At 49.7% G+C, this 27,203-nt stretch overlaps 10 non-coding genes across 10 annotated transcripts; all 10 read left to right on the forward strand.

The window, feature by feature from the left end:
• The first annotated feature begins 5,979 nt into the window (after positions 1-5,979).
• Trnat-agu (transfer RNA threonine (anticodon AGU)) lies at positions 5,980-6,053 on the forward strand. The gene has a single exon. It is a non-coding gene; the product is annotated as a tRNA-Thr (tRNA).
• Positions 6,054-9,147: 3,094 nt separating this feature from the next.
• Trnat-agu (transfer RNA threonine (anticodon AGU)) lies at positions 9,148-9,221 on the forward strand. Its single transcript has one exon. It is a non-coding gene; the product is annotated as a tRNA-Thr (tRNA).
• A 1,505-nt stretch (positions 9,222-10,726) lies between these two features.
• Positions 10,727-10,800, forward strand: Trnat-agu (transfer RNA threonine (anticodon AGU)). The gene has a single exon. It is a non-coding gene; the product is annotated as a tRNA-Thr (tRNA).
• Positions 10,801-12,316: 1,516 nt separating this feature from the next.
• On the forward strand, positions 12,317-12,390 carry Trnat-agu (transfer RNA threonine (anticodon AGU)). Its single transcript has one exon. It is a non-coding gene; the product is annotated as a tRNA-Thr (tRNA).
• Positions 12,391-13,906: 1,516 nt separating this feature from the next.
• On the forward strand, positions 13,907-13,980 carry Trnat-agu (transfer RNA threonine (anticodon AGU)). Its single transcript has one exon. It is a non-coding gene; the product is annotated as a tRNA-Thr (tRNA).
• Positions 13,981-17,073: 3,093 nt separating this feature from the next.
• Trnat-agu (transfer RNA threonine (anticodon AGU)) lies at positions 17,074-17,147 on the forward strand. Its single transcript has one exon. It is a non-coding gene; the product is annotated as a tRNA-Thr (tRNA).
• A 3,093-nt stretch (positions 17,148-20,240) lies between these two features.
• Trnat-agu (transfer RNA threonine (anticodon AGU)) lies at positions 20,241-20,314 on the forward strand. The gene has a single exon. It is a non-coding gene; the product is annotated as a tRNA-Thr (tRNA).
• Positions 20,315-21,819: 1,505 nt separating this feature from the next.
• Trnat-agu (transfer RNA threonine (anticodon AGU)) lies at positions 21,820-21,893 on the forward strand. The gene has a single exon. It is a non-coding gene; the product is annotated as a tRNA-Thr (tRNA).
• A 1,504-nt stretch (positions 21,894-23,397) lies between these two features.
• Positions 23,398-23,471, forward strand: Trnat-agu (transfer RNA threonine (anticodon AGU)). The gene has a single exon. It is a non-coding gene; the product is annotated as a tRNA-Thr (tRNA).
• Positions 23,472-26,553: 3,082 nt separating this feature from the next.
• Positions 26,554-26,627, forward strand: Trnat-agu (transfer RNA threonine (anticodon AGU)). The gene has a single exon. It is a non-coding gene; the product is annotated as a tRNA-Thr (tRNA).
• Positions 26,628-27,203: the final 576 nt, after the last annotated feature.

The raw sequence follows: 27,203 nt of genomic DNA on the forward strand, positions 1-27,203 counted from the left end.
GCTTGCAGTCGGCTGCTACTGGTGTTGCTGGTTGTGACTGCTGATAACAGATGCCGTAGCAATCACTTCATGGAGTGAGTTGAATGTTTTGCGATAGTCTGTCTCTGACAAGCAAGCACAGGTGATATAGGTGCGAACACAGGAAGCTTGCAGCCCCTCGCTGCCTGCAGACACAGAGCAGCCACACTAGGAGAGCGCCCTAAGCCGTAGGCGAAATGTGCTCATTCGCTTTGGCGCGACGTCGAACTATAGGTAAGGCTGTCACTAGCGTGAGCGTCGTGTAAAGTCGGAAAAGTCGGCTGCATGGGTGATTGCCAAGTTTGGGGAGCGTTTCGCAGTATGATCAGTGCAATGAAAAAGCGGAAACTGGTTGTGTCCCAGTGTTTTGCAGTTGGACGACAAGAGTTTTACACAGTAGCAAAGAGCGAGGCACTGAGTTGGCATGAACAATGGAGAGCACAATGGGGCTCGAGATGTGCTTGTTACCTCAGGTGCTGTGTGATTGTCGACAAGGAGTGAAATGGACCAATTTGTGACCGCCCTTTCCATTTAAGACGTGAAAAACAGACGGAATTTGCATTCGTAATACCAGAGTATCGAAACTACTTGGAACTCTTGTGTATATGAACGTGTCCGCGCCTTTGTACTCTGGTTCCTTCGCCGCTACAAACCAACCAACCAACGTGTCCGTGCATATCAGAGTCCCAAAGAATGGAGAATAGCCAGGCTTGGTCGTGTGTGCAGCCGTAGCTCAGTTGGCAGATCGTTCGCTTAGCGTGTGAGAGGTCTCGGGTTCAAGCTCCGGCTCCTCCATGTTTTGTGGTCAGTGCATGGTAAGTGTTGGTCGCGGCGAACATAAAGGGACGCAAGAAGTTGCAAAATCAGCGTCACAGACTGATATGATGTATACTGTTATAAGGAGAGCAAGATGTAAGTGTGGTGACCGGCTGTTATCGTGGTGCCATCGAGTGCAGATCTGTCTTAGGTATCACGGCTTAACGTCATTGAAGCCTAGAGAGTGGACAACACGTTCGTCTTACTCAGAGCGGTGTCCGAATTCTACTTTCGACGTTATGCGTGCCACTCTTAATGTGGCCAACTACGATTCGATACAGAATGCACGAAACCTGAAAGACACCCTCACTGATACATAGAGAGTAGTGTTTGTCTGCGGAATAATGGGAGTGTAAGGGTCTGTGACGTTGATGTGGCTGTATGTAGCACTATTAGTCAACGGGGGGGGGGTGAGCGTAGCTCAGATGGTAGAGCGCTCGCTTAGTGTGCGAGAGGTACTGGGATCGATACCCAGCGCCTCCAGAATTTTTAACACTCCTACATGCGCACCTTGCCATGCAAGAGGAATAATTCCCAACCAGCAGAGGTGTCTAGGCAGATACAAGCGAACGATTAGCATCCACAATTGGCAAGCGTTCTTTTATTCGTGCGCAGGAAGCACCCACCTCGCACACCTACACTTAACTTAGAAACAGTACAAATGTTCCCATAAGATTCTCAAGCCTACGTCGGAAAGATCTGCCTTGCGCCGAGTTCACGTAAATCCCACTGCACGTTCCCATTCTTTGCGTGCAGTCGGCTGCTACTGGCGTTGCTGGTTGTGACTGCTGATAACAGATGCCGTAGCAATCACTTCATGGAGTGAGTTGAATGTTTTGCGATAGTCTGTCTCTGACAAGCAAGCACAGGTGATATAGGTGCGAACACAGGAAGCTTGCAGCCCCTCGCTGCCTGCAGACACAGAGCAGCCACACTAGGAGAGCGGCCTAAGCCGTAGGCGAAATGTGCTCATTCGCTTTGGCGCGACGTCGAACTATAAGTAAGGCTGTCACTAGCGTGAGCGTCGTGTAAAGTCGGAAAAGTCGGCTGCATGGGTGATTGCCAAGTTTGGGGAGCGTTTCGCAGTATGATCAGTGCAATGGAGACACGGAAACTGTTTGTGTCCCAGTGTTTTGCAGTTGGACGACAAGAGTTTTACACAGTAGCAAAGAGCGAGGCACTGAGTTGGCATGAACAATGGAGAGCACAATGGGGCTCGAGATGTGCTTGTTACCTCAGGTGCTGTGTGATTGTCGACAAGGAGTGAAATGGACCAATTTGTGACCGCCCTTTCCATTTAAGACGTGAAAAACAGACGGAATTTGCATTCGTAATACCAGAGTATCGAAACTACTTGGAACTCTTGTGTATATGAACGTGTCCGCGCCTTTGTACTCTGGTACCTTCGCCGCTACAAACCAACTAACCAACGTGTCCGTGCACATCAGAGTCCCAAAGAATGGAGAATAGCCAGGCTTGGTCGTGTGTGCAGCCGTAGCTCAGTTGGCAGATCGTTCGCTTAGCGTGTGAAAGGTCTCGGGTTCAAGCTCCGGCTCCTCCATGTTTTGTGGTCAGTGCATGGTAAGTGTTGGTCGCGGCGAACATAAAGGGACGCAAGAAGTTGCAAAACCAGCGTCACAGACTGATATGATGTATACTGTTATAAGGAGAGCAAGATGTAAGTGTGGTGACCGGCTGTTATCGTGGTGTCATCGAGTGCAGATCTGTCTTAGGTATCACGGCTTAACGTCATTGAAGCCTAGAGAGTGGACAACACGTTCGTCTTACTCAGAGCGGTGTCCGAATTCTACTTTCGACGTTATGCGTGCCACTCTTAATGTGGCCAACTACGATTCGATACAGAATGCACGAAACCTGAAAGACACCCTCACTGATACATAGAGAGTAGTGTTTGTCTGCGGAATAATGGGAGTGTAAGGGTCTGTGACGTTGATGTGGCTGTATGTAGCACTATTAGCCAACGGGGGGTGGGCGTAGCTCAGATGGTAGAGCGCTCGCTTAGTGTGCGAGAGGTAATGGGATCGATACCCAGCGCCTCCAGAATTTTTAACACTCCTACATGCGCACCTTGCCATGCAAGAGGAATAATTCCCAACCAGCAGAGGTGTCTAGGCAGATACAAGCGAACGATTAGCATCCACAATTGGCAAGCGTTCTTTTATTCGTGCGCAGGAAGCACCCACCTCGCACACCTACACTTAACTTAGAAACAGTACAAATGTTCCCATAAGATTCTCAAGCCTACGTCGGAAAGATCTGCCTTGCGCCGAGTTCACGTAAATCCCACTGCACGTTCCCATTCTTTGCTTGCAGTCGGCTGCTACTGGTGTTGCTGGTTGTGACTGCTGATAACAGATGCCGTAGCCATCACTTCATGGAGTGAGTTGAAAGTTTTGCGATAGTCTGTCTCTGACAAGCAAGCACAGGTGATATAGGTGCGAACACAGGAAGCTTGCAGCCCCTCGCTGCCTGCAGACACAGAGCAGCCACACTAGGAGAGCGGCCTAAGCCGTAGGCGAAATGTGCTCATTCGCTTTGGCGCGACGTCGAACTATAAGTAAGGCTGTCACTAGCGTGAGCGTCGTGTAAAGTCGGAAAAGTCGGCTGCATGGGTGATTGCCAAGTTTGGGGAGCGTTTCGCAGTATGATCAGTGCAATGGAGACGCGGAAACTGGTTGTGTCCCAGTGTTTTGCAGTTGGACGACAAGAGTTTTACACAGTAGCAAAGAGCGAGGCACTGAGTTGGCATGAACAATGGAGAGCACAATGGGGCTCGAGATGTGCTTGTTACCTCAGGTGCTGTGTGATTGTCGACAAGGAGTGAAATGGACCAATTTGTGACCGCCCTTTCCATTTAAGACGTGAAAAACAGACGGAATTTGCATTCGTAATACCAGAGTATCGGAACTACTTGGAACTCTTGTGTATATGAACGTGTCCGCGCCTTTGTACTCTGGTACCTTCGCCGCTACAAACCAACCAACCATCGTGTCCGTGCACATCAGAGTCCCAAAGAATGGAGAATAGCCAGGCTTGGTCGTGTGTGCAGCCGTAGCTCAGTTGGCAGATCGTTCGCTTAGCGTGTGAAAGGTCTCGGGTTCAAGCTCCGGCTCCTCCATGTTTTGTGGTCAGTGCATGGTAAGTGTTGGTCGCGGCGAACATAAAGGGACGCAAGAAGTTGCAAAACCAGCGTCACAGACTGATATGATGTATACTGTTATAAGGAGAGCAAGATGTAAGTGTGGTGGCCGGCTGTTATCGTGGTGTCATCGAGTGCAGATCTGTCTTAGGTATCACGGCTTAACGTCATTGAAGCCTAGAGAGTGGACAACACGTTCGTCTTACTCAGAGCGGTGTCCGAATTCTACTTTCGACGTTATGCGTGCCACTCTTAATGTGGCCAACTACGATTCGATACAGAATGCACGAAACCTGAAAGACACCCTCACTGATACATAGAGAGTAGTGATTGTCTGCGGAATAATGGGAGTGTAAGGGTCTGTGACGTTGATGTGGCTGTATGTAGCACTATTAGTCAACGGGGGTGTGGGCGTAGCTCAGATGGTAGAGCGCTCGCTTAGTGTGCGAGAGGTACTGGGATCGATACCCAGCGCCTCCAGAATTTTTAACACTCCTACATGCGCACCTTGCCATGCAAGAGGAATAATTCCCAACCAGCAGAGGTGTCTAGGCAGATACAAGCGAACGATTAGCATCCACAATTGGCAAGCGTTCTTTTATTCGTGCGCAGGAAGCACCCACCTCGCACACCTACACTTAACTTAGATACAGTACAAATGTTCCCATAAGATTCTCAAGCCTACGTCGGAAAGATCTGCCTTGCGCCGAGTTCACGTAAATCCCACTGCACGTTCCCATTCTTTGCGTGCAGTCGGCTGCTACTGGTGTTGCTGGTTGTGACTGCTGATAACAGATGCCGTAGCAATCACTTCATGGAGTGAGTTGAATGTTTTGCGATAGTCTGTCTCTGACAAGCAAGCACAGGTGATATAGGTGCGAACACAGGAAGCTTGCAGCCCCTCGCTGCCTGTAGACACAGAGCAGCCACACTAGGAGAGCGGCCTAAGCCGTAGGCGAAATGTGCTCATTCGCTTTGGCGCGACGTCGAACTATAAGTAAGGCTGTCACTAGCGTGAGCGTCGTGTAAAGTCGGAAAAGTCGGCTGCATGGGTGATTGCCAAGTTTGGGGAGCGTTTCGCAGTATGATCAGTGCAATGGAGACGCGGAAACTGGTTGTGTCCCAGTGTTTTGCAGTTGGACGACAAGAGTTTTACACAGTAGCAAAGAGCGAGGCACTGAGTTGGCATGAACAATGGAGAGCACAATGGGGCTCGAGATGTGCTTGTTACCTCAGGTGCTGTGTGATTGTCGACAAGGAGTGAAATGGACCAATTTGTGACCGCCCTTTCCATTTAAGACGTGAAAAACAGACGGAATTTGCATTCGTAATACCAGAGTATCGGAACTACTTGGAACTCTTGTGTATATGAACGTGTCCGCGCCTTTGTACTCTGGTACCTTCGCCGCTACAAACCAACCAACCATCGTGTCCGTGCACATCAGAGTCCCAAAGAATGGAGAATAGCCAGGCTTGGTCGTGTGTGCAGCCGTAGCTCAGTTGGCAGATCGTTCGCTTAGCGTGTGAAAGGTCTCGGGTTCAAGCTCCGGCTCCTCCATGCTTTGTGGTCAGTGCATGGTAAGTGTTGGTCGCGGCGAACATAAAGGGACGCAAGAAGTTGCAAAACCAGCGTCACAGACTGATATGATGTATACTGTTATAAGGAGAGCAAGATGTAAGTGTGGTGACCGGCTGTTATCGTGGTGTCATCGAGTGCAGATCTGTCTTAGGTATCACGGCTTAACGTCATTGAAGCCTAGAGAGTGGACAACACGTTCGTCTTACTCAGAGCGGTGTCCGAATTCTACTTTCGACGTTATGCGTGCCACTCTTAATGTGGCCAACTACGATTCGATACAGAATGCACGAAACCTGAAAGACACCCTCACTGATACATAGAGAGTAGTGTTTGTCTGCGGAATAATGGGAGTGTAAGGGTCTGTGACGTTGATGTGGCTGTATGTAGCACTATTAGTCAACGGGGGGGTGGGCGTAGCTCAGATGGTAGAGCGCTCGCTTAGTGTGCGAGAGGTACTGGGATCGATACCCAGCGCCTCCAGAATTTTTAACACTCCTAAATGCGCACCTTGCCATGCAAGAGGAATAATTCCCAACCAGCAGAGGTGTCTAGGCAGATACAAGCGAACGATTAGCATCCACAATTGGCAAGCGTTCTTTTATTCGTGCGCAGGAAGCACCCACCTCGCACACCTACACTTAACTTAGAAACAGTACAAATGTTCCCATAAGATTCTCAAGCCTACGTCGGAAAGATCTGCCTTTCGCCGAGTTCACGTAAATCCCACTGCACGTTCCCATTCTTTGCGTGCAGTCGGCTGCTACTGGTGTTGCTGGTTGTGACTGCTGATAACAGATGCCGTAGCAATCACTTCATGGAGTGAGTTGAATGTTTTGCGATAGCCTGTCTCTGACAAGCAAGCACAGGTGATATAGGTGCGAACACAGGAAGCTTGCAGCCCCTCGCTGCCTGCAGACACAGAGCAGCCACACTAGGAGAGCGGCCTAAGCCGTAGGCGAAATGTGCTCATTCGCTTTGGCGCGACGTCGAACTATAAGTAAGGCTGTCACTAGCGTGAGCGTCGTGTAAAGTCGGAAAAGTCGGCTGCATGGGTGATTGCCAAGTTTGGGAGCGTTTCGCAGTATGATCAGTGCAATGGAGACACGGAAACTGGTTGTGTCCCAGTGTTTTGCAGTTGGACGACAAGAGTTTTACACAGTAGCAAAGAGCGAGGCACTGAGTTGGCATGAACAATGGAGAGCACAATGGGGCTCGAGATGTGCTTGTTACCTCAGGTGCTGTGTGATTGTCGACAAGGAGTGAAATGGACCAATTTGTGACCGCCCTTTCCATTTAAGTCGTGAAAAACAGACGGAATTTGCATTCGTAATACCAGAGTATCGAAACTACTTGGAACTCTTGTGTATATGAACGTGTCCGCGCCTTTGTACTCTGGTACCTTCGCCGCTACAAACCAACTAACCAACGTGTCCGTGCACATCAGAGTCCCAAAGAATGGAGAATAGCCAGGCTTGGTCGTGTGTGCAGCCGTAGCTCAGTTGGCAGATCGTTCGCTTAGCGTGTGAAAGGTCTCGGGTTCAAGCTCCGGCTCCTCCATGTTTTGTGGTCAGTGCATGGTAAGTGTTGGTCGCGGCGAACATAAAGGGACGCAAGAAGTTGCAAAACCAGCGTCACAGGCTGATATGATGTATACTGTTATAAGGAGAGCAAGATGTAAGTGTGGTGACCGGCTGTTATCGTGGTGTCATCGAGTGCAGATCTGTCTTAGGTATCACGGCTTAACGTCATTGAAGCCTAGAGAGTGGACAACACGTTCGTCTTACTCAGAGCGGTGTCCGAATTCTACTTTCGACGTTATGCGTGCCACTCTTAATGTGGCCAACTACGATTCGATACAGAATGCACGAAACCTGAAAGACACCCTCACTGATACATAGAGAGTAGTGTTTGTCTGCGGAATAATGGGAGTGTAAGGGTCTGTGACGTTGATGTGGCTGTATGTAGCACTATTAGTCAACGGGGGGGTGGGCGTAGCTCAGATGGTAGAGCGCTCGCTTAGTGTGCGAGAGGTAATGGGATCGATACCCAGCGCCTCCAGAATTTTTAACACTCCTACATGCGCACCTTGCCATGCAAGAGGAATAATTCCCAACCAGCAGAGGTGTCTAGGCAGATACAAGCGAACGATTAGCATCCACAATTGGCAAGCGTTCTTTTATTCGTGCGCAGGAAGCACCCACCTCGCACACCTACACTTAACTTAGAAACAGTACAAATGTTCCCATAAGATTCTCAAGCCTACGTCGGAAAGATCTGCCTTGCGCCGAGTTAACGTAAATCCCACTGCACGTTCCCATTCTTTGCTTGCAGTCGGCTGCTACTGGTGTTGCTGGTTGTGACTGCTGATAACAGATGCCGTAGCAATCACTTCATGGAGTGAGTTGAATGTTTTGCGATAGTCTGTCTCTGACAAGCAAGCACAGGTGATATAGGTGCGAACACAGGAAGCTTGCAGCCCCTCGCTGCCTGCAGACACAGAGCAGCCACACTAGGAGAGCGGCCTAAGCCGTAGGCGAAATGTGCTCATTCGCTTTGGCGCGACGTCGAACTATAGGTAAGGCTGTCACTAGCGTGAGCGTTGCGTGAGCGTCGTGTAAAGTCGGAAAAGTCGGCTGCATGGGTGATTGCCAAGTTTGGGGAGCGTTTCGCAGTATGATCAGTGCAATGGAGACGCGGAAACTGGTTGTGTCCCAGTGTTTTGCAGTTGGACGACAAGAGTTTTACACAGTAGCAAAGAGCGAGGCACTGAGTTGGCATGAACAATGGAGAGCACAATGGGGCTCGAGATGTGCTTGTTACCTCAGGTGCTGTGTGATTGTCGACAAGGAGTGAAATGGACCAATTTGTGACCGCCCTTTCCATTTAAGACGTGAAAAACAGACGGAATTTGCATTCGTAATACCAGAGTATCGAAACTACTTGGAACTCTTGTGTATATGAACGTGTCCCCGCCTTTGTACTCTGGTACCTTCGCCGCTACAAACCAACCAACCAACGTGTCCGTGCACATCAGAGTCCCAAAGAATGGAGAATAGCCAGGCTTGGTCGTGTGTGCAGCCGTAGCTCAGTTGGCAGATCGTTCGCTTAGCGTGTGAAAGGTCTCGGGTTCAAGCTCCGGCTCCTCCATGTTTTGTGGTCAGTGCATGGTAAGTGTTGGTCGCGGCGAACATAAAGGGACGCAAGAAGTTGCAAAACCAGCGTCACAGACTGATATGATGTATACTGTTATAAGGAGAGCAAGATGTAAGTGTGGTGACCGGCTGTTATCGTGGTGTCATCGAGTGCAGATCTGTCTTAGGTATCACGGCTTAACGTCATTGAAGCCTAGAGAGTGGACAACACGTTCGTCTTACTCAGAGCGGTGTCCGAATTCTACTTTCGACGTTATGCGTGCCACTCTTAATGTGGCCAACTACGATTCGATACAGAATGCACGAAACCTGAAAGACACCCTCACTGATACATAGAGAGTAGTGTTTGTCTGCGGAATAATGGGAGTGTAAGGGTCTGTGACGTTGATGTGGCTGTATGTAGCACCATTAGTCAACGGGGGGGTGGGCGTAGCTCAGATGGTAGAGCGCTCGCTTAGTGTGCGAGAGGTACTGGGATCGATACCCAGCGCCTCCAGAATTTTTAACACTCCTACATGCGCACCTTGCCATGCAAGAGGAATAATTCCCAACCAGCAGAGGTGTCTAGGCAGATACAAGCGAACGATTAGCATCCACAATTGGCAAGCGTTCTTTTATTCGTGCGCAGGAAGCACCCACCTCGCACACCTACACTTAACTTAGAAACAGTACAAATGTTCCCATAAGATTCACAAGCCTACGTCGGAAAGATCTGCCTTGCGCCGAGTTCACGTAAATCCCACTGCACGTTCCCATTCTTTGCGTGCAGTCGGCTGCTACTGGTGTTGCTGGTTGTGACTGCTGATAACAGATGCCGTAGCAATCACTTCATGGAGTGAGTTGAATGTTTTGCGATAGTCTGTCTCTGACAAGCAAGCACAGGTGATATAGGTGCGAACACAGGAAGCTTGCAGCCCCTCGCTGCCTGCAGACACAGAGCAGCCACACTAGGAGAGCGGCCTAAGCCGTAGGCGAAATGTGCTCATTCGCTTTGGCGCGACGTCGAACTATAAGTAAGGCTGTCACTAGCGTGAGCGTCGTGTAAAGTCGGAAAAGTCGGCTGCATGGGTGATTGCCAAGTTTGGGGAGCGTTTCGCAGTATGATCAGTGCAATGGAGACGCGGAAACTGGTTGTGTCCCAGTGTTTTGCAGTTGGACGACAAGAGTTTTACACAGTAGCAATGAGCGAGGCACTGAGTTGGCATGAACAATGGAGAGCACAATGGGGCTCGAGATGTGCTTGTTACCTCAGGTGCTGTGTGATTGTCGACAAGGAGTGAAATGGACCAATTTGTGACCGCCCTTTCCATTTAAGACGTGAAAAACAGACGGAATTTGCATTCGTAATACCAGAGTACCGAAACTACTTGGAACTCTTGTGTATATGAACGTGTCCGCGCCTTTGTACTCTGGTACCTTCGCCGCTACAAACCAACCAACCAACGTGTCCGTGCACATCAGAGTCCCAAAGAATGGAGAATAGCCAGGCTTGGTCGTGTGTGCAGCCGTAGCTCAGTTGGCAGATCGTTCGCTTAGCGTGTGAAAGGTCTGGGGTTCAAGCTCCGGCTCCTCCATGTTTTGTGGTCAGTGCATGGTAAGTGTTGGTCGCGGCGAACATAAAGGGACGCAAGAAGTTGCAAAACCAGCGTCACAGACTGATATGATGTATACTGTTATAAGGAGAGCAAGATGTAAGTGTGGTGACCGGCTGTTATCGTGGTGTCATCGAGTGCAGATCTGTCTTAGGTATCACGGCTTAACGTCATTGAAGCCTAGAGAGTGGACAACACGTTCGTCTTACTCAGAGCGGTGTCCGAATTCTACTTTCGACGTTATGCGTGCCACTCTTAATGTGGCCAACTACGATTCGATACAGAATGCACGAAACCTGAAAGACACCCTCACTGATACATAGAGAGTAGTGTTTGTCTGCGGAATAATGGGAGTGTAAGGGTCTGTGACGTTGATGTGGCTGTATGTAGCACCATTAGTCAACGGGGGGGTGGGCGTAGCTCAGATGGTAGAGCGCTCGCTTAGTGTGCGAGAGGTACTGGGATCGATACCCAGCGCCTCCAGAATTTTTAACACTCCTACATGCGCACCTTGCCATGCAAGAGGAATAATTCCCAACCAGCAGAGGTGTCTAGGCAGATACAAGCGAACGATTAGCATCCACAATTGGCAAGCGTTCTTTCATTCGTGCGCAGGAAGCACCCACCTCGCACACCTACACTTAACTTAGAAACAGTACAAATGTTCCCATAAGATTCTCAAGCCTACGTCGGAAAGATCTGCCTTGCGCCGAGTTCACGTAAATCCCACTGCACGTTCCCATTCTTTGCTTGCAGTCGGCTGCTACTGGTGTTGCTGGTTGTGACTGCTGATAACAGATGCCGTAGCAATCACTTCATGGAGTGAGTTGAATGTTTTGCGATAGTCTGTCTCTGACAAGCAAGCACAGGTGATATAGGTGCGAACACAGGAAGCTTGCAGTCCCTCGCTGCCTGCAGACACAGAGCAGCCACACTAGGAGAGCGGCCTAAGCCGTAGGCGAAATGTGCTCATTCGCTATGGCGCGACGTCGAACTATAGGTAAGGCTGTCACTAGCGTGAGCGTTGCGTGAGCGTCGTGTAAAGTCGGAAAAGTCGGCTGCATGGGTGATTGCCAAGTTTGGGGAGCGTTTCGCAGTATGATCAGTGCAATGGAGACGCGGAAACTGGTTGTGTCCCAGTGTTTTGCAGTTGGACGACAAGAGTTTTACACAGTAGCAATGAGCGAGGCACTGAGTTGGCATGAACAATGGAGAGCACAATGGGGCTCGAGATGTGCTTGTTACCTCAGGTGCTGTGTGATTGTCGACAAGGAGTGAAATGGACCAATTTGTGACCGCCCTTTCCATTTAAGACGTGAAAAACAGACGGAATTTGCATTCGTAATACCAGAGTACCGAAACTACTTGGAACTCTTGTGTATATGAACGTGTCCGCGCCTTTGTACTCTGGTACCTTCGCCGCTACAAACCAACCAACCAACGTGTCCGTGCACATCAGACTCCCAAAGAATGGAGAATAGCCAGGCTTGGTCGTGTGTGCAGCCGTAGCTCAGTTGGCAGATCGTTCGCTTAGCGTGTGAAAGGTCTGGGGTTCAAGCTCCGGCTCCTCCATGTTTTGTGGTCAGTGCATGGTAGGTGTTGGTCGCGGCGAACATAAAGGGACGCAAGAAGTTGCAAAACCAGCGTCACAGACTGATATGATGTATACTGTTATAAGGAGAGCAAGATGTAAGTGTGGTGACCGGCTGTTATCGTGGTGTCATCGAGTGCAGATCTGTCTTAGGTATCACGGCTTAACGTCATTGAAGCCTAGAGAGTGGACAACACGTTCGTCTTACTCAGAGCGGTGTCCGAATTCTACTTTCGACGTTATGCGTGCCACTCTTAATGTGGCCAACTACGATTCGATACAGAATGCACGAAACCTGAAAGACACCCTCACTGATACATAGAGAGTAGTGTTTGTCTGCGGAATAATGGGAGTGTAAGGGTCTGTGACGTTGATGTGGCTGTATGTAGCACCATTAGTCAACGGGGGGGTGGGCGTAGCTCAGATGGTAGAGCGCTCGCTTAGTGTGCGAGAGGTACTGGGATCGATACCCAGCGCCTCCAGAATTGTTAACACTCCTACATGCGCACCTTGCCATGCAAGAGGAATAATTCCCAACCAGCAGAGGTGTCTAGGCAGATACAAGCGAACGATTAGCATCCACAATTGGCAAGCGTTCTTTTATTCGTGCGCAGGAAGCACCCACCTCGCACACCTACACTTAACTTAGAAACAGTACAAATGTTCCCATAAGATTCTCAAGCCTACGTCGGAAAGATCTGCCTTGCGCCGAGTTCACGTAAATCCCACTGCACGTTCCCATTCTTTGTGTGCAGTCGGCTGCTACTGGTGTTGCTGGTTGTGACTGCTGATAACAGATGCCGTAGCAATCACTTCATGGAGTGAGTTGAATGTTTTGCGATAGTCTGTCTCTGACAAGCAAGCACAGGTGATATAGGTGCGAACACAGGAAGCTTGCAGCCCCTCGCTGCCTGCAGACACAGAGCAGCCACACTTGGAGAGCGGCCTAAGCCGTAGGCGAAATGTGCTCATTCGCTTTGGCGCGACGTCGAACTATAAGTAAGGCTGTCACTAGCGTGAGCGTTGCGTGAGCGTCGTGTAAAGTCGGAAAAGTCGGCTGCATGGGTGATTGCCAAGTTTGGGGAGCGTTTCGCAGTATGATCAGTGCAATGGAGACGCGGAAACTGGTTGTGTCCCAGTGTTTTGCAGTTGGACGACAAGAGTTTTACACAGTAGCAAAGAGCGAGGCACTGAGTTGGCATGAACAATGGAGAGCACAATGGGGCTCGAGATGTGCTTGTTACCTCAGGTGCTGTGTGATTGTCGACAAGGAGTGAAATGGACCAATTTGTGACCGCCCTTTCCATTTAAGACGTGAAAAACAGACGGAATTTGCATTCGTAATACCAGAGTATCGAAACTACTTGGAACTCTTGTGTATATGAACGTGTCCGCGCCTTTGTACTCTGGTACCTTCGCCGCTACAAACCAACCAACCAACGTGTCCGTGCACATCAGAGTCCCAAAGAATGGAGAATAGCCAGGCTTGGTCGTGTGTGCAGCCGTAGCTCAGTTGGCAGATCGTTCGCTTAGCGTGTGAAAGGTCTCGGGTTCAAGCTCCGGCTCCTCCATGTTTTGTGGTCAGTGCATGGTAAGTGTTGGTCGCGGCGAACATAAAGGGACGCAAGAAGTTGCAAAACCAGCGTCACAGACTGATATGATGTATACTGTTATAAGGAGAGCAAGATGTAAGTGTGGTGACCGGCTGTTATCGTGGTGTCATCGAGTGCAGATCTGTCTTAGGTATCACGGCTTAACGTCATTGAAGCCTAGAGAGTGGACAACACGTTCGTCTTACTCAGAGCGGTGTCCGAATTCTACTTTCGACGTTATGCGTGCCACTCTTAATGTGGCCAACTACGATTCGATACAGAATGCACGAAACCTGAAAGACACCCTCACTGATACATAGAGAGTAGTGTTTGTCTGCGGAATAATGGGAGTGTAAGGGTCTGTGACGTTGATGTGGCTGTATGTAGAACTATTAGTCAACGGGGGGGTGGGCGTAGCTCAGATGGTAGAGCGCTCGCTTAGTGTGCGAGAGGTACTGGGATCGATACCCAGCGCCTCCAGAATTTTTAACACTCCTACATGCGCACCTTGCCATGCAAGAGGAATAATTCCCAACCAGCAGAGGTGTCTAGGCAGATACAAGCGAACGATTAGCATCCACAATTGGCAAGCGTTCTTTTATTCGTGCGCAGGAAGCACCCACCTCGCACACCTACACTTAACCTAGAAACAGTACAAATGTTCCCATAAGATTCTCAAGCCTACGTCGGAAAGATCTGCCTTGCGCCGAGTTCACGTAAATCCCACTGCACGTTCCCATTCTTTGCGTGCAGTCGGCTGCTACTGGTGTTGCTGGTTGTGACTGCTGATAACAGATGCTGTAGCAATCACTTCATGGAGTGAGTTGAATGTTTTGCGATAGTCTGTCTCTGACAAGCAAGCACAGGTGATATAGGTGCGAACACAGGAAGCTTGCAGCCCCTCGCTGCCTGCAGACACAGAGCAGCCACACTAGGAGAGCGGCCTAAGCCGTAGGCGAAATGTGCTCATTCGCTTTGGCGCGACGTCGAACTATAAGTAAGGCTGTCACTAGCGTGAGCGTTGCGTGAGCGTCGTGTAAAGTCGGAAAAGTCGGCTGCATGGGGGATTGCCAAGTTTGGGGAGCGTTTCGCAGTATGATCAGTTCAATGGAGACGCGGAAACTGGTTGTGTCCCAGTGTTTTGCAGTTGGACGACAAGAGTATTACACAGTAGCAAAGAGCGAGGCACTGAGTTGGCATGAACAATGGAGAGCACAATGGGGCTCGAGATGTGCTTGTTACCTCAGGTGCTGTGTGATTGTCGACAAGGAGTGAAATGGACCAATTTGTGACCGCCCTTTCCATTTAAGACGTGAAAAACAGACGGAATTTGCATTCGTAATACCAGAGTATCGAAACTACTTGGAACTCTTGTGTATATGAACGTGTCCGCGCCTTTGTACTCTGGTACCTTCGCCGCTACAAACCAACCAACCAACGTATCCGTGCACATCAGAGTCCCAAAGAATGGAGAATAGCCAGGCTTGGTCGTGTGTGCAGCCGTAGCTCAGTTGGCAGATCGTTCGCTTAGCGTGTGAAAGGTCTCGGGTTCAAGCTCCGGCTCCTCCATGTTTTGTGGTCAGTGCATGGTAAGTGTTGGTCGCGGCGAACATAAAGGGACGCAAGAAGTTGCAAAACCAGCGTCACAGACTGATATGATGTATACTGTTATAAGGAGAGCAAGATGTAAGTGTGGTGACCGGCTGTTATCGTGGTGTCATCGAGTGCAGATCTGTCTTAGGTATCACGGCTTAACGTCATTGAAGCCTAGAGAGTGGACAACACGTTCGTCTTACTCAGAGCGGTGTCCGAATTCTACTTTCGACGTTATGCGTGCCACTCTTAATGTGGCCAACTACGATTCGATACAGAATGCACGAAACCTGAAAGACACCTTCACTGATACATAGAGAGTAGTGTTTGTCTGCGGAATAATGGGAGTGTAAGGGTCTGTGACGTTGATGTGGCTGTATGTAGCACTATTAGTCAACGGGGGGTGGGCGTAGCTCAGATGGTAGAGCGCTCGCTTAGAGTGCGAGAGGTAGTGGGATCGATACCCAGCGCCTCCAGAATTTTTAACACTCCTACATGCGCACCTTGCCATGCAAGAGGAATAATTCCCAACCAGCAGAGGTGTCTAGGCAGATACAAGCGAACGATTAGCATCCACAATTGGCAAGCGTTCTTTTATTCGTGCGCAGGAAGCTCCCACCTCGCACACCTACACTTAACTTAGAAACAGTACAAATGTTCCCATAAGATTCTCAAGCCTACGTCGGAAAGATCTGCCTTGCGCCGAGTTCACGTAAATCCCACTGCACGTTCCCATTCTTTGCGTGCAGTCGGCTGCTACTGGCGTTGCTGGTTGTGACTGCTGATAACAGATGCCGTAGCAATCACTTCATGGAGTGAGTTGAATGTTTTGCGATAGTCTGTCTCTGACAAGCAAGCACAGGTGATATAGGTGCGAACACAGGAAGCTTGCAGCCCCTCGCTGCCTGCAGACACAGAGCAGCCACACTAGGAGAGCGGCCTAAGCCGTAGGCGAAATGTGCTCATTCGCTTTGGCGCGACGTCGAACTATAAGTAAGGCTGTCACTAGCGTGAGCGTCGTGTAAAGTCGGAAAAGTCGGCTGCATGGGTGATTGCCAAGTTTGGGGAGCGTTTCGCAGTATGATCAGTGCAATGGAGACGTGGAAACTGGTTGTGTCCCAGTGTTTTGCAGTTGGACGACAAGAGTTTTACACAGTAGCAAAGAGCGAGGCACTGAGTTGGCATGAACAATGGAGAGCACAATGGGGCTCGAGATGTGCTTGTTACCTCAGGTGCTGTGTGATTGTCGACAAGGAGTGAAATGGACCAATTTGTGACCGCCCTTTCCATTTAAGACGTGAAAAACAGACGGAATTTGCATTCGTAATACCAGAGTATCGAAACTACTTGGAACCCTTGTGTATATGAACGTGTCCGCGCCTTTGTACTCTGTTACCTTCGCCGCTACAAACCAACCAACCAACGTGTCCGTGCACATCAGAGTCCCAAAGATTGGAGAATAGCCAGGCTTGGTCGTGTGTGCAGCCGTAGCTCAGTTGGCAGATCGTTCGCTTAGCGTGTGAAAGGTCTCGGGTTCAAGCTCCGGCTCCTCCATGTTTTGTGGTCAGTGCATGGTAAGTGTTGGTCGCGGCGAACATAAAGGGACGCAAGAAGTTGCAAAACCAGCGTCACAGACTGATATGATGTATACTGTTATAAGGAGAGCAAGATGTAAGTGTGGTGACCGGCTGTTATCGTGGTGTCATCGAGTGCAGATCTGTCTTAGGTATCACGGCTTAACGTCATTGAAGCCTAGAGAGTGGACAACACGTTCGTCTTACTCAGAGCGGTGTCCGAATTCTACTTTCGACGTTATGCGTGCCACTCTTAATGTGGCCAACTACGATTCGATACAGAATGCACGAAACCTGAAAGACACCCTCACTGATACGTAGAGAGTAGTGTTTGTCTGCGGAATAATGGGAGTGTAAGGGTCTGTGACGTTGATGTGGCTGTATGTAGCACTATTAGTCAACGGGGGGTGGGCGTAGCTCAGATGGTAGAGCGCTCGCTTAGTGTGCGAGAGGTACTGGGATCGATACCCAGCGCCTCCAGAATTTTTGACACTCCTACATGCGCACCTTGCCATGCAAGAGGAATAATTCCCAACCAGCAGAGGTGTCTAGGCAGATACAAGCGAACGATTAGCATCCACAATTGGCAAGCGTTCTTTTATTCGTGCGCAGGAAGCACCCACCTCGCACACCTACACTTAACTTAGAAACAGTACAAATGTTCCCATAAGATTCTCAAGCCTACGTCGGAAAGATCTGCCTTTCGCCGAGTTCACGTAAATCCCACTGCACGTTCCCATTTTTTGCGTGCAGTCGGCTGCTACTGGTGTTGCTGGTTGTGACTGCTGATAACAGATGCCGTAGCAATCACTTCATGGAGTGAGTTGAATGTTTTGCGATAGTCTGTCTCTGACAAGCAAGCACAGGTGATATAGGTGCGAACACAGGAAGCTTGCAGCCCCTCGCTGCCTCCAGACACAGAGCAGCCACACTAGGAGAGCGGCCTAAGCCGTAGGCGAAATGTGCTCATTCGCTTTGGCGCGACGTCGAACTATAAGTAAGGCTGTCACTAGCGTGAGCGTTGCGTGAGCGTCGTGTAAAGTCGGAAAAGTCGGCTGCATGGGTGATTGCCAAGTTTGGGGAGCGTTTCGCAATATGATCAGTGCAATGGAGACGTGGAAACTGGTTGTGTCCCAGTGTTTTGCAGTTGGACGACAAGAGTTTTACACAGTAGCAAAGAGCGAGGCACTGAGTTGGCATGAACAATGGAGAGCACAATGGGGCTCGAGATGTGCTTGTTACCTCAGGGGCTGTGTGATTGTCGACAAGGAGTGAAATGGACCAATTTGTGACCGCCCTTTCCATTTAAGACGTGAAAAACAGACGGAATTTGCATTCGTAATACCAGAGTAACGAAACTACTTGGAACACTTGTGTATATGAACGTGTCCGCGCCTTTGTACTCTGGTACCTTCACCGCTACAAACCAACCAACCAACGTGTCCGTGCACATCAGAGTCCCAAAGAATGGAGAATAGCCAGGCTTGGTCGTGTGTGCAGCCGTAGCTCAGTTGGCAGATCGTTCGCTTAGCGTGTGAAAGGTCTCGGGTTCAAGCTCCGGCTCCTCCATGTTTTGTGGTCAGTGCATGGTAAGTGTTGGTCGCGGCGAACATAAAGGGACGCAAGAAGTTGCAAAACCAGCGTCACAGACTGATATGATGTATACTGTTATAAGGAGAGCAAGATGTAAGTGTGGTGACCGGCTGTTATCGTGGTGTCATCGAGTGCAGATCTGTCTTAGGTATCACGGCTTAACGTCATTGAAGCCTAGAGAGTGGACAACACGTTCGTCTTACTCAGAGCGGTGTCCGAATTCTACTTTCGACGTTATGCGTGCCACTCTTAATGTGGCCAACTACGATTCGATACAGAATGCACGAAACCTGAAAGACACCCTCACTGATACATAGAGAGTAGTGTTTGTCTGCGGAATAATGGGAGTGTAAGGGTCTGTGACGTTGATGTGGCTGTATGTAGCACTATTAGTCAACGGTGGGTGGGCGTAGCTCAGATGGTAGAGCGCTCGCTTAGTGTGCGAGAGGTAGTGGGATCGATACCCAGCGCCTCCAGAATTTTTAACACTCCTACATGCGCACCTTGCCATGCAAGAGGAATAATTCCCAACCAGCAGAGGTGTCTAGGCAGATACAAGCGAACGATTAGCATCCACAATTGGCAAGCGTTCTTTTATTCGTGCGCAGGAAGCACCCACCTCGCACACCTACACTTAACTTAGAAACAGTACAAATGTTCCCATAAGATTCTCAAGCCTACGTCGGAAAGATCTGCCTTGCGCCGAGTTCACGTAAATCCCACTGCACGTTCCCATTCTTTGCGTGCAGTCGGCTGCTACTGGCGTTGCTGGTTGTGACTGCTGATAACAGATGCCGTAGCAATCACTTCATGGAGTGAGTTGAATGTTTTGCGATAGTCTGTCTCTGACAAGCAAGCACAGGTGATATAGGTGCGAACACAGGAAGCTTGCAGCCCCTCGCTGCCTGCAGACACAGAGCAGCCACACTAGGAGAGCGGCCTAAGCCGTAGGCGAAATGTGCTCATTCGCTTTGGCGCGACGTCGAACTATAAGTAAGGCTGTCACTAGCGTGAGCGTCGTGTAAAGTCGGAAAAGTCGGCTGCATGGGTGATTGCCAAGTTTGGGGAGCGTTTCGCAGTATGATCAGTTCAATGGAGACGCGGAAACTGGTTGTGTCCCAGTGTTTTGCAGTTGGACGACAAGAGTTTTACACAGTAGCAAAGAGCGAGGCACTGAGTTGGCATGAACAATGGAGAGCACAATGGGGCTCGAGATGTGCTTGTTACCTCAGGTGCTGTGTGATTGTCGACAAGGAGTGAAATGGACCAATTTGTGACCGCCCTTTCCATTTAAGACGTGAAAAACAGACGGAATTTGCATTCGTAATACCAGAGTATCGAAACTACTTGGAACTCTTGTGTATATGAACGTGTCCGCGCCTTTGTACTCTGGTACCTTCGCCGCTACAAACCAACCAACCAACGTGTCCGTGCACATCAGAGTCCCAAAGAATGGAGAATAGCCAGGCTTGGTCGTGTGTGCAGCCGTAGCTCAGTTGGCAGATCGTTCGCTTAGCGTGTGAAAGGTCTCGGGTTCAAGCTCCGGCTCCTCCATGTTTTGTGGTCAGTGCATGGTAAGTGTTGGTCGCGGCGAACATAAAGGGACGCAAGAAGTTGCAAAACCAGCGTCACAGACTGATATGATGTATACTGTTATAAGGAGAGCAAGATGTAAGTGTGGTGACCGGCTGTTATCGTGGTGTCATCGAGTGCAGATCTGTCTTAGGTATCACGGCTTAACGTCATTGAAGCCTAGAGAGTGGACAACACGTTCGTCTTACTCAGAGCGGTGTCCGAATTCTACTTTCGACGTTATGCGTGCCACTCTTAATGTGGCCAACTACGATTCGATACAGAATGCACGAAACCTGAAAGACACCCTCACTGATACATAGAGAGTAGTGTTTGTCTGCGGAATAATGGGAGTGTAAGGGTCTGTGACGTTGATGTGGCTGTATGTAGCACTATTAGTCAACGGGGGGTGGGCGTAGCTCAGATGGTAGAGCGCTCGCTTAGTGTGCGAGAGGTACTGGGATCGATACCCAGCGCCTCCAGAATTTTTAACACTCCTACATGCGCACCTTGCCATGCAAGAGGAATAATTCCCAACCAGCAGAGGTGTCTAGGCAGATACAAGCGAACGATTAGCATCCACAATTGGCAAGCGTTCTTTTATTCGTGCGCAGGAAGCACCCACCTCGCACACCTACACTTAACTTAGAAACAGTACAAATGTTCCCATAAGATTCTCAAGCCTACGTCGGAAAGATCTGCCTTGCGCCGAGTTCACGTAAATCCCACTGCACGTTCCCATTCTTTGCGTGCAGTCGGCTGCTACTGGCGTTGCTGGTTGTGACTGCTGATAACAGATGCCGTAGCAATCACTTCATGGAGTGAGTTGAATGTTTTGCGATAGTCTGTCTCTGACAAGCAAGCACAGGTGATATAGGTGCGAACACAGGAAGCTTGCAGCCCCTCGCTGCCTGCAGACACAGAGCAGCCACACTAGGAGAGCGGCCTAAGCCGTAGGCGAAATGTGCTCATTCGCTTTGGCGCGACGTCGAACTATAAGTAAGGCTGTCACTAGCGTGAGCGTCGTGTAAAGTCGGAAAAGTCGGCTGCATGGGTGATTGCCAAGTTTGGGGAGCGTTTCGCAGTATGATCAGTGCAATGGAGACGTGGAAACTGGTTGTGTCCCAGTGTTTTGCAGTTGGACGACAAGAGTTTTACACAGTAGCAAAGAGCGAGGCACTGAGTTGGCATGAACAATGGAGAGCACAATGGGGCTCGAGATGTGCTTGTTACCTCAGGTGCTGTGTGATTGTCGACAAGGAGTGAAATGGACCAATTTGTGACCGCCCTTTCCATTTAAGACGTGAAAAACAGACGGAATTTGCATTCGTAATACCAGAGTATCGAAACTACTTGGAACTCTTGTGTATATGAACGTGTCCGCGCCTTTGTACTCTGTTACCTTCGCCGCTACAAACCAACCAACCAACGTGTCCGTGCACATCAGAGTCCCAAAGATTGGAGAATAGCCAGGCTTGGTCGTGTGTGCAGCCGTAGCTCAGTTGGCAGATCGTTCGCTTAGCGTGTGAAAGGTCTCGGGTTCAAGCTCCGGCTCCTCCATGTTTTGTGGTCAGTGCATGGTAAGTGTTGGTCGCGGCGAACATAAAGGGACGCAAGAAGTTGCAAAACCAGCGTCACAGACTGATATGATGTATACTGTTATAAGGAGAGCAAGATGTAAGTGTGGTGACCGGCTGTTATCGTGGTGTCATCGAGTGCAGATCTGTCTTAGGTATCACGGCTTAACGTCATTGAAGCCTAGAGAGTGGACAACACGTTCGTCTTACTCAGAGCGGTGTCCGAATTCTACTTTCGACGTTATGCGTGCCACTCTTAATGTGGCCAACTACGATTCGATACAGAATGCACGAAACCTGAAAGACACCCTCACTGATACGTAGAGAGTAGTGTTTGTCTGCGGAATAATGGGAGTGTAAGGGTCTGTGACGTTGATGTGGCTGTATGTAGCACTATTAGTCAACGGGGGGGTGGGCGTAGCTCAGATGGTAGAGCGCTCGCTTAGTGTGCGAGAGGTACTGGGATCGATACCCAGCGCCTCCAGAATTTTTGACACTCCTACATGCGCACCTTGCCATGCAAGAGGAATAATTCCCAACCAGCAGAGGTGTCTAGGCAGATACAAGCGAACGATTAGCATCCACAATTGGCAAGCGTTCTTTTATTCGTGCGCAGGAAGCACCCACCTCGCACACCTACACTTAACTTAGAAACAGTACAAATGTTCCCATAAGATTCTCAAGCCTACGTCGGAAAGATCTGCCTTTCGCCGAGTTCACGTAAATCCCACTGCACGTTCCCATTCTTTGCGTGCAGTCGGCTGCTACTGGTGTTGCTGGTTGTGACTGCTGATAACAGATGCCGTAGCAATCACTTCATGGAGTGAGTTGAATGTTTTGCGATAGTCTGTCTCTGACAAGCAAGCACAGGTGATATAGGTGCGAACACAGGAAGCTTGCAGCCCCTCGCTGCCTGCAGACACAGAGCAGCCACACTAGGAGAGCGGCCTAAGCCGTAGGCGAAATGTGCTCATTCGCTTTGGCGCGACGTCGAACTATAAGTAAGGCTGTCACTAGCGTGAGCGTCGTGTAAAGTCGGAAAAGTCGGCTGCATGGGTGATTGCCAAGTTTGGGGAGCGTTTCGCAGTATGATCAGTGCAATGGAGACGTGGAAACTGGTTGTGTCCCAGTGTTTTGCAGTTGGACGACAAGAGTTTTACACAGTAGCAAAGAGCGAGGCACTGAGTTGGCATGAACAATGGAGAGCACAATGGGGCTCGAGATGTGCTTGTTACCTCAGGGGCTGTGTGATTGTCGACAAGGAGTGAAATGGACCAATTTGTGACCGCCCTTTCCATTTAAGACGTGAAAAACAGACGGAATTTGCATTCGTAATACCAGAGTAACGAAACTACTTGGAACACTTGTGTATATGAACGTGTCCGCGCCTTTGTACTCTGTTACCTTCACCGCTACAAACCAACCAACCAACGTGTCCGTGCACATCAGAGTCCCAAAGAATGGAGAATAGCCAGGATTGGTCGTGTGTGCAGCCGTAGCTCAGTTGGCAGATCGTTCGCTTAGCGTGTGAAAGGTCTCGGGTTCAAGCTCCGGCTCCTCCATGTTTTGTGGTCAGTGCATGGTAAGTGTTGGTCGCGGCGAACATAAAGGGACGCAAGAAGTTGCAAAACCAGCGTCACAGACTGATATGATGTATACTGTTATAAGGAGAGCAAGATGTAAGTGTGGTGACCGGCTGTTATCGTGGTGTCATCGAGTGCAGATCTGTCTTAGGTATCACGGCTTAACGTCATTGAAGCCTAGAGAGTGGACAACACGTTCGTCTTACTCAGAGCGGTGTCCGAATTCTACTTTCGACGTTATGCGTGCCACTCTTAATGTGGCCAACTACGATTCGATACAGAATGCACGAAACCTGAAAGACACCCTCACTGATACATAGAGAGTAGTGTTTGTCTGCGGAATAATGGGAGTGTAAGGGTCTGTGACGTTGATGTGGCTGTATGTAGCACTATTAGTCAACGGGGGGTGGGCGTAGCTCAGATGGTAGAGCGCTCGCTTAGTGTGCGAGAGGTACTGGGATCGATACCCAGCGCCTCCAGAATTTTTAACACTCCTACATGCGCACCTTGCCATGCAAGAGGAATAATTCCCAACCAGCAGAGGTGTCTAGGCAGATACAAGCGAACGATTAGCATCCACAATTGGCAAGCGTTCTTTTATTCGTGCGCAGGAAGCACCCACCTCGCACACCTACACTTAACTTAGAAACAGTACAAATGTTCCCATAAGATTCTCAAGCCTACGTCGGAAAGATCTGCCTTGCGCCGAGTTCACGTAAATCCCACTGCACGTTCCCATTCTTTGCGTGCAGTCGGCTGCTACTGGCGTTGCTGGTTGTGACTGCTGATAACAGATGCCGTAGCAATCACTTCATGGAGTGAGTTGAATGTTTTGCGATAGTCTGTCTCTGACAAGCAAGCACAGGTGATATAGGTGCGAACACAGGAAGCTTGCAGCCCCTCGCTGCCTGCAGACACAGAGCAGCCACACTAGGAGAGCGGCCTAAGCCGTAGGCGAAATGTGCTCATTCGCTTTGGCGCGACGTCAAACTATAAGTAAGGCTGTCACTAGCGTGAGCGTCGTGTAAAGTCGGAAAAGTCGGCTGCATGGGTGATTGCCAAGTTTGGGGAGCGTTTCGCAGTATGATCAGTGCAATGGAGACGTGGAAACTGGTTGTGTCCCAGTGTTTTGCAGTTGGACGACAAGAGTTTTACACAGTAGCAAAGAGCGAGGCACTGAGTTGGCATGAACAATGGAGAGCACAATGGGGCTCGAGATGTGCTTGTTACCGCAGGGGCTGTGTGATTGTCGACAAGGAGTGAAATGGACCAATTTGTGACCGCCCTTTCCATTTAAGACGTGAAAAACAGACGGAATTTGCATTCGTAATACCAGAGTAACGAAACTACTTGGAACACTTGTGTATATGAACGTGTCCGCGCCTTTGTACTCTGTTACCTTCACCGCTACAAACCAACCAACCAACGTGTCCGTGCACATCAGAGTCCCAAAGAATGGAGAATAGCCAGGCTTGGTCGTGTGTGCAGCCGTAGCTCAGTTGGCAGATCGTTCGCTTAGCGTGTGAAAGGTCTCGGGTTCAAGCTCCGGCTCCTCCATGTTTTGTGGTCAGTGCATGGTAAGTGTTGGTCGCGGCGAACATAAAGGGACGCAAGAAGTTGCAAAACCAGCGTCACAGACTGATATGATGTATACTGTTATAAGGAGAGCAAGATGTAAGTGTGGTGACCGGCTGTTATCGTGGTGTCATCGAGTGCAGACCTGTCTTAGGTATCACGGCTTAACGTCATTGAAGCCTAGAGAGTGGACAACACGTTCGTCTTACTCAGAGCGGTGTCCGAATTCTACTTTCGACGTTATGCGTGCCACTCTTAATGTGGCCAACTACGATTCGATACAGAATGCACGAAACCTGAAAGACACCCTCACTGATACATAGAGAGTAGTGTTTGTCTGCGGAATAATGGGAGTGTAAGGGTCTGTGACGTTGATGTGGCTGTATGTAGCACTATTAGTCAACGGGGGGTGGGCGTAGCTCAGATGGTAGAGCGCTCGCTTAGTGTGCGAGAGGTAGTGGGATCGATACCCAGCGCCTCCAGAATTTTTAACACTCCTACATGCGCACCTTGCCATGCAAGAGGAATAATTCCCAACCAGCAGAGGTGTCTAGGCAGATACAAGCGAACGATTAGCATCCACAATTGGCAAGCGTTCTTTTATTCGTGCGCAGGAAGCACCCACCTCGCACACCTACACTTAACTTAGAAACAGTACAAATGTTCCCATAAGATTCTCAAGCCTACGTCGGAAAGATCTGCCTTGCGCCGAGTTCACGTAAATCCCACTGCACGTTCCCATTCTTTGCGTGCAGTCGGCTGCTACTGGTGTTGCTGGTTGTGACTGCTGATAACAGATGCCGTAGCAATCACTTCATGGAGTGAGTTGAATGTTTTGCGATAGTCTGTCTCTGACAAGCAAGCACAGGTGATATAGGTGCGAACACAGGAAGCTTGCAGCCCCTCGCTGCCTGCAGACACAGAGCAGCCACACTAGGAGAGCGGCCTAAGCCGTAGGCGAAATGTGCTCATTCGCTTTGGCGCGACGTCGAACTATAAGTAAGGCTGTCACTAGCGTGAGCGTCGTGTAAAGTCGGAAAAGTCGGCTGCATGGGTGATTGCCAAGTTTGGGGAGCGTTTCGCAGTATGATCAGTGCAATGGAGACGTGGAAACTGGTTGTGTCCCAGTGTTTTGCAGTTGGACGACAAGAGTTTTACACAGTAGCAAAGAGCGAGGCACTGAGTTGGCATGAACAATGGAGAGCACAATGGGGCTCGAGATGTGCTTGTTACCTCAGGGGCTGTGTGATTGTCGACAAGGAGTGAAATGGACCAATTTGTGACCGCCCTTTCCATTTAAGACGTGAAAAACAGACGGAATTTGCATTCGTAATACCAGAGTAACGAAACTACTTGGAACACTTGTGTATATGAACGTGTCCGCGCCTTTGTACTCTGTTACCTTCACCGCTACAAACCAACCAACCAACGTGTCCGTGCACATCAGAGTCCCAAAGAATGGAGAATAGCCAGGCTTGGTCGTGTGTGCAGCCGTAGCTCAGTTGGCAGATCGTTCGCTTAGCGTGTGAAAGGTCTCGGGTTCAAGCTCCGGCTCCTCCATGTTTTGTGGTCAGTGCATGGTAAGTGTTGGTCGCGGCGAACATAAAGGGACGCAAGAAGTTGCAAAACCAGCGTCACAGACTGATATGATGTATACTGTTATAAGGAGAGCAAGATGTAAGTGTGGTGACCGGCTGTTATCGTGGTGTCATCGAGTGCAGATCTGTCTTAGGTATCACGGCTTAACGTCATTGAAGCCTAGAGAGTGGACAACACGTTCGTCTTACTCAGAGCGGTGTCCGAATTCTACTTTCGACGTTATGCGTGCCACTCTTAATGTGGCCAACTACGATTCGATACAGAATGCACGAAACCTGAAAGACACCCTCACTGATACATAGAGAGTAGTGTTTGTCTGCGGAATAATGGGAGTGTAAGGGTCTGTGACGTTGATGTGGCTGTATGTAGCACTATTAGTCAACGGGGGGTGGGCGTAGCTCAGATGGTAGAGCGCTCGCTTAGTGTGCGAGAGGTACTGGGATCGATACCCAGCGCCTCCAGAATTTTTAACACTCCTACATGCGCACCTTGCCATGCAAGAGGAATAATTCCCAACCAGCAGAGGTGTCTAGGCAGATACAAGCGAACGATTAGCATCCACAATTGGCAAGCGTTCTTTTATTCGTGCGCAGGAAGCACCCACCTCGCACACCTACACTTAACTTAGAAACAGTACAAATGTTCCCATAAGATTCTCAAGCCTACGTCGGAAAGATCTGCCTTGCGCCGAGTTCACGTAAATCCCACTGCACGTTCCCATTCTTTGCGTGCAGTCGGCTGCTACTGGCGTTGCTGGTTGTGACTGCTGATAACAGATGCCGTAGCAATCACTTCATGGAGTGAGTTGAATGTTTTGCGATAGTCTGTCTCTGACAAGCAAGCACAGGTGATATAGGTGCGAACACAGGAAGCTTGCAGCCCCTCGCTGCCTGCAGACACAGAGCAGCCACACTAGGAGAGCGGCCTAAGCCGTAGGCGAAATGTGCTCATTCGCTTTGGCGCGACGTCGAACTATAAGTAAGGCTGTCACTAGCGTGAGCGTCGTGTAAAGTCGGAAAAGTCGGCTGCATGGGTGA

This window comes from Schistocerca gregaria, chromosome 3 (genome assembly GCF_023897955.1).
Source record: "Schistocerca gregaria isolate iqSchGreg1 chromosome 3, iqSchGreg1.2, whole genome shotgun sequence".
Classification (NCBI taxonomy): domain Eukaryota; kingdom Metazoa; phylum Arthropoda; class Insecta; order Orthoptera; family Acrididae; genus Schistocerca; species Schistocerca gregaria.